The sequence below is a fragment of the Orcinus orca genome, chromosome 13 (genome assembly GCF_937001465.1).
Source record: "Orcinus orca chromosome 13, mOrcOrc1.1, whole genome shotgun sequence".
In the NCBI taxonomy this organism is placed as follows: domain Eukaryota; kingdom Metazoa; phylum Chordata; class Mammalia; order Artiodactyla; family Delphinidae; genus Orcinus; species Orcinus orca.
The window spans coordinates 61,830,212-61,836,230 of NC_064571.1; the positions used below are offsets into that span (position 1 = coordinate 61,830,212).

Consider the following 6,019-nt stretch of genomic DNA (forward strand, 5'->3'; position numbering starts at 1 on the left):
AAAATTAAGGAGGAGACATTTCTTATACTTCCAAGACCAGGGAGCAAAGGCAAGCCAATTACATACATATGTACATTTTCTTTTAGGAAAAGTGCCCAGAACTTTCATCAGACTCTTAAAGGGATCAAAGTGTTAGGAGACAGGGAGGTGTTTTTAGGTTGGGCTTCCTCAGATGAGGATTTGAGACTGAGCAAGAGATTTATTAAGAAGGTGTTTTTTGTTTTTTGTTTTTGGCTGCACCACGCGGCTTCTGGGATCTTCGTTCCCCGACCAGGGATTGAACCCAAGCCCTCGGCAGTCAGAGTGCCGAGTCCTAACCACTGGGCCACCAGGGAATTCCCAAGAAAGTGCTTCTTGAGGAGACCAGCCAGAGAGTAGGGGAGGCAGAGGGGAGATGGGAGGAAGTGAAGCAAGGCTGCAGTCTTCAGGCAAAGCCCCCGCAGAGGCTGACTTCCTAGTGGCACCAACTGAGGCAGGAGTGCTGGACTTCCATAGCCCCTTACCTGTAGGCCATTGATCAAGGGCCGTGGGGCAGGGCTGTGGAGAATAAATTCCCAGGCACTTTGGGGTGACGGCTCCCTGCATGGGCTCTGGTAGAACTAAAAGCAGATTTCCAAAGAACTTCAAATGCTGTCAATTAGAATCAAAAGCACAAGAAAGGAGTGAGGGGGTGTGCACAAAAATGGTCAAGAAAAAAAACAGATCTTAGGAGATCTGGGCAGGAGCACCAATATTGTCCACTGCTCCCCCTGAAAGGAGGTATTCTTAAAAAGGCAACTGTAACTGAGTCCCTGAGTGCCAGGGACTTGGTGGGACTTGGTGGCCCCAAGCAGAGCCATGGCAACTCTAAGGAAAGAAGAGATCTAGCAGAGAGCTGGGGCTGAGAAAAGGGAGACTGTGTGTTAACAGGAGAGCTTCCAAAACAAACGTCTGTCAGTCCTGTAGATATGCAACCCAGACCTTCCAGAAAATGACTCCTTGTTGAACATTTGTTGTCTCTTTTCTAAGAATTGGTTAGCCTTTCCCATCACTCACAGCTTCCATTTCTCCATCTGAGTCCCAGACTCTGGCCATTCTGCTGGGCCTACTCTACCACCCTCCTCCTCTTGCCCACTGCCCCTCTTCCAGTATCTCTTTCTTCTTAGGCCACTTCTTTCTAGGTCAGTATCTTTCCCTGATCGCCATAAAACTTGCTCCTTCACTGCCTTTAGGTTCCTTCTCAAATATGACCTTATCTGATGGCCTTTCCTGAACACCTAATATATAAAACAGAACCACATTACCCCTATACACACACATTCCCGAGGCTCTGTGTTGTTTTCTTTTTCTCCATTTTTCTCCACTTCTTTCCTAGGTCAATATCTTTCTCTTTTATAATGTAGAGAAACAATTATTTTTGTTTCACAGTGAAGCTGTGCCCAGTGGGTCTCATTTTCGTAACCAAATGTACCCATATAAGGGGTGTTCTTAAGCAGAGGCAGCTTTTAGAGAGTCTGCAGTCAGCACTTGATGTGATTTTCCCTCCCTACCTTTCTCTCTCTCTCTCTCTCTCTCTCTCTCTCTCTCTCACACACACACACACACACGCGCGCGCGCGCACGCGTGCACAGAAACTGAGGCCCAGAGAGATGACAACTTTCCCAAGGTCATTTAACTAATCAGTGATAGAACCAGGACAAAAACACAGTCTTAACTCTCTCTTCAGTGTTCAATACCTCCGAACACACTGCCTCCTAAGCATTCAAGCATTTTACATCAACGATAATAAATGTAAAATAGTTTCTTGGAGGAGGCAATTCAAGTTAAGTGTCAAAGGCATTCCATAGATATATGGGTTTTTTTTTCTGAATCTAGGGGGCTGAGGCACATGGCATAAATGTGGGGAAACAGAAATTAGCATACAACCCCAAATAAAGGGGCCTTTTCAAATGGTACAGGGCTGAAAGGGACTGTTTAGAGGGAAGATTCACTTGAAAACCTTGCAATGTCAATAGAAATACTTTATTGGTAAATATTTTCTTACTAATTTCACCAAAATCAAGTTAAAAGATGTTTCAATTCGAGAGTCTGATTCACTTTCCTGCCTTCAAACAGTAGTCTTGAAGGCAAGAAAGTAGTCTTATCTCCATTTCCAGAGAAATTAGGTAAGCACCAGAAGCCATAGATTTAGTATTGACGCAAGAGCAATTTAGAATCCAGGTCTTCCACTGCCTCGTTCTCTGGAGGTCACACCTAACAGGGTCCTTTACAGATAACAAAGCACCTTTCACACACCGTAATTTATGTCATCCTCATGGCAACTTTGTGTGACAGGTAAATTACTACCTCATTTTACAGAGAGGGAAACTGAAGCTTGGAGAGATTAAGTACTTTGCCTAAAAGCACCCCAAAGTCACAGTTAAAACCAAATCCAAATCCTCAACTCTAAATCCCATGCGTGTTCTTTACCAGTCTGTCCAATTACTCTTAGTACTGGAGGAAGTGGGACTGTTGGGTCACTGGTTTGGATGTTAGAGACAAAAAGAAAACCCTGCTAAACTGTAAGTCGCTGCAGGTGGGATCTTACCTTTATATAACGGGAGGTCTTGGCTGGACAGGAGCTGGGTCCTAACTGATCCAGGGAGGGGGTAATGGTTACTTCATGCCAGAATCTGTTCCAGGGAGAGGGCAGTGACCAAAATGGAAAAAGTCCCTGCCCCGTAAAATTTACATTCTAGTGGGGTGAGACATAATTGAAACAAATAACAAAATATAAAATATGCAAGGGATGGTAAGTGCTATGGAGAAAAATAAAACAGAATGCAGAGCCTCGGGAATGTGTGTGTATACGGGTAATGTGGTTCTGTTTTATATATTAGGTGTTCAGGAAAGGCCATCAGATAAGGTCATATTTGAGAAGGAACTTAAAGGCAGTGAAGGAGCAAGTTTTACGGAGATCAGGGAAAAACAATTCCAGATAGAAAAAACCCACAAATATAAAGGCCCCAGGGCACAAGCTTGGTGAACTTGAGGAACAGGAAGAAGGCCAGTATAAGTAGGGAGAGTTTAACAGCCGTGAACTTGCCTTTACGGAGCAAAAAAATGCATTAAGAGAAAAAGAAGTTCATATCTTTGAGACATAAAGAATGATACGAGGTAAAATTGGGTAAGTGTTATAGAGAGGCATAAATCAAGTATTATGGGATTGCAGAGAAAGTAAGGGAAGCTTAGAATCACAGCATCAGAATGTGATTCTCTAGTCCAAGATACCGATGGTTTTTTGAACAATAAATATACTCTTTTCAAATTGTGGATTGCCAATAAGAAAACAAATGGAATCGAAACACTCTGGTTGAAGTGAAGGTAGGAAGGTTTAGCCTTTCTAACTTGGCCTTTTTCTCATCTCCAGGCACTCAGGCACCTTTACGGAACCCTAGGGCTTTAAGAAACAAAGTCGGCCAATGACTGATTTAGTCAAACTAGTTCATTTTACAAAAGAGGGATCTGAGGCCCACAGAGGGAATCTTCTTCTGGTATACAGAGGAATGAAGTGCTCCCCCCGCCCCGGGTCTTCTGTGCTGGCCCCTGCGCCTGATGACCATGGATCCCGCTTCAGCCTCCAGTCTACAAACCCCCACCTCCTTGTGTTGACCCTGGGGTGACCTAGAACTCCACTGCTCTCTGTCTTTCCCTGTATGTGATGCCACACCAGAGCAGCTGCTTCTCTCTGTTCCTACTCAAGGCTGATGCAGTGCTCTGGGGAGCTTCTCTGTGGGGCTGGCCAACTCCACAGCAATAATTCCTCCTGTGGGACCAATGCAGTCACTGTTTCTGGGGACAATCTGAGATAATCAGAACAAAATTCATTGCTCAGATTTGCATTTCAAATTAGATTTTTGAGTCCAAAGTAAGACAATAGTCTTGAAAATTGGATTTACTGAGAGAATATACCTCTTGACACACAGAGATAATGATAATGAAATTGCCCTACACTTATACCCTGAAAATGCCAAGCACTTCATGCCTTCATACCTGATATACTTCTTCACTAAAACCTTTTTTTTTTTTTGTAAATTCTATTCCTCCTTCCAGGAAGCTAAATTCTCTTCCACTCTGATAGCTTCTCAGACATCCCCAAGTAGAATCAATTGACCCTTACCTGTGTTCCTGTAGCACCTACTCCATACATTTATTATAGCTCTCATTTTATTTCATTGGAAAAACATGTTTAGATATTCTTCTATCCCACTGACTTTGAGCTTCTCTTGTGAATAAGAAATATATCTTATTTGTATTTGATGCCTCCACTGCCACTAACACAATGTTCTTGGTGCCTGATACATTTGTTGATTGACGTTGTAATTTAGCAATGACTGGGCTTATAAGAAATGAGGGTGCTTCTCTACCATGGACTGTTTGAAAAGTTGCCAACTAGTGATAAGCTACCAGCAATTATTTTCTCAGCCAGCTTGATAATTTCTTGAAAAGTAAAATGACTACGTGAATATCCCGTTGTTGGTCATTGTAAGTTTCTGATGGACGCCCCAGCACTCACTTTTGGTCTTTTCTGTCCAAGCCTTCTGACACATTTTTCTATTTGTTTGTCCACGCTGGATTTGCTCCGAGGCAGACATGTTGCTATGGCCAACACAGCCAGCAATGACGCATTCCCCCTCATGCCTGGTCACAGCCCCTGGTAACTGTCAGCCTTTCAGATATGACTGACAAGAGTAAAAAGCAAAATCTGTGGGAAAAAATATGAAATCAGGTCCCAGCTCTCACTCTCTCATTATGTAAAGATGATCTCATGTTTTCTGAGTGTTGTGTGGTGAATCTCACATGATCCTGAGACAGAGGGAGCTTTACCAAGAGAGTAGGGATTTTTCTGACATATAGGCCTGGTTAATGGTACCTCTAGCTGGTCAGCACTGAAAGGCAAACTTAAGTTTCATTTCCTGAATTCAAATTGCACATCAAGGTTACAGAGAAAGGCCATTGCCTTTCAACAATGGCAACATAACCAAAGCCACTTCATTTGCAGGAGTTTATAAAAACTAGATTATCCCAGATCTATTTTCTTAAGCCAAGAACAAAACAACCTCAGTAAAAGAAAAGTCAGCTCTCACGTGCCTCTTGATCTCTGCTTTGTCATCCAAGAGTTTTCAGATTTGGGGCTGAAACACAACTCCTCTGCCCCAGCAACAGGTAGCCTGCCCAATCATTTCCAGTCCTAACTTTACAGTTAACAATTCAAAACACAATATTCTTGCTCTCATTTATAAGCATTTATTTAATCACATGGGATTTGCCATGTTTACTGTCAAACAATTGATCTTTTCTTCCTAGATCCCTCCAGGATTTCCATCTAGCTGATGTGGCTTTCATGTTTCTAACAGAAACAGTAAACAAAAACACAAGACAGAAATGTTTGTATTTTGCTGAAATGTGGAGTAATCAGGGTTATCACTAAAAAGCACTTGAGACATGACCATGGAGAAAAGAGACTCTGAGAAACTGTCTGGGAAGACAAATGACATGAAGTGTGTTTATTTGAATTTCTAAAATTTCCCTTTCTCTTGCTTTATTTACATTTCATTAATATGAAGTTATCCAACCTGAGTAACATTTTGTCTTGCATAGTTTACTGGTTTGACTTTTGCAAGCAGCCAGACAGCAAGAATGATCCTAAACAAGCTCTTGGTTGGTGTGAGACTCCATATCTACTGAATTAGAGAATTTTAAATAAAAATTTCCCTCTAAATGTAATATTTCAAAAACACCAGACTCCATTTCCCCTAGGGAAGCAGATAATGTGAGAAGCAGATCAGGTTTGCTACCTATAAACTACGAAGGTGGAGGACAGCTTTCAAGGGCAGGAGCTGAACTATCGGGTTTTACTTCCTAACCTGGACCAAGTTCAATGGGCATGAGTCTTGCTTCTTTCCAATTTGTGTTAACTAAGTTCTAATTAAGCAGTGTTAATTTTAATGAAGTCAGAAACCAAGTTTCTGGCTTGGTTTCTGGCTTCCTCCACCTAGAC

At 42.3% G+C, this 6,019-nt stretch overlaps 1 non-coding gene across 1 annotated transcript; it reads right to left on the minus strand.

The window, feature by feature from the left end:
• Positions 1-262: 262 nt before the first annotated feature.
• Positions 263-335, minus strand: TRNAQ-CUG (transfer RNA glutamine (anticodon CUG)). The gene has a single exon. It is a non-coding gene; the product is annotated as a tRNA-Gln (tRNA).
• Positions 336-6,019: the final 5,684 nt, after the last annotated feature.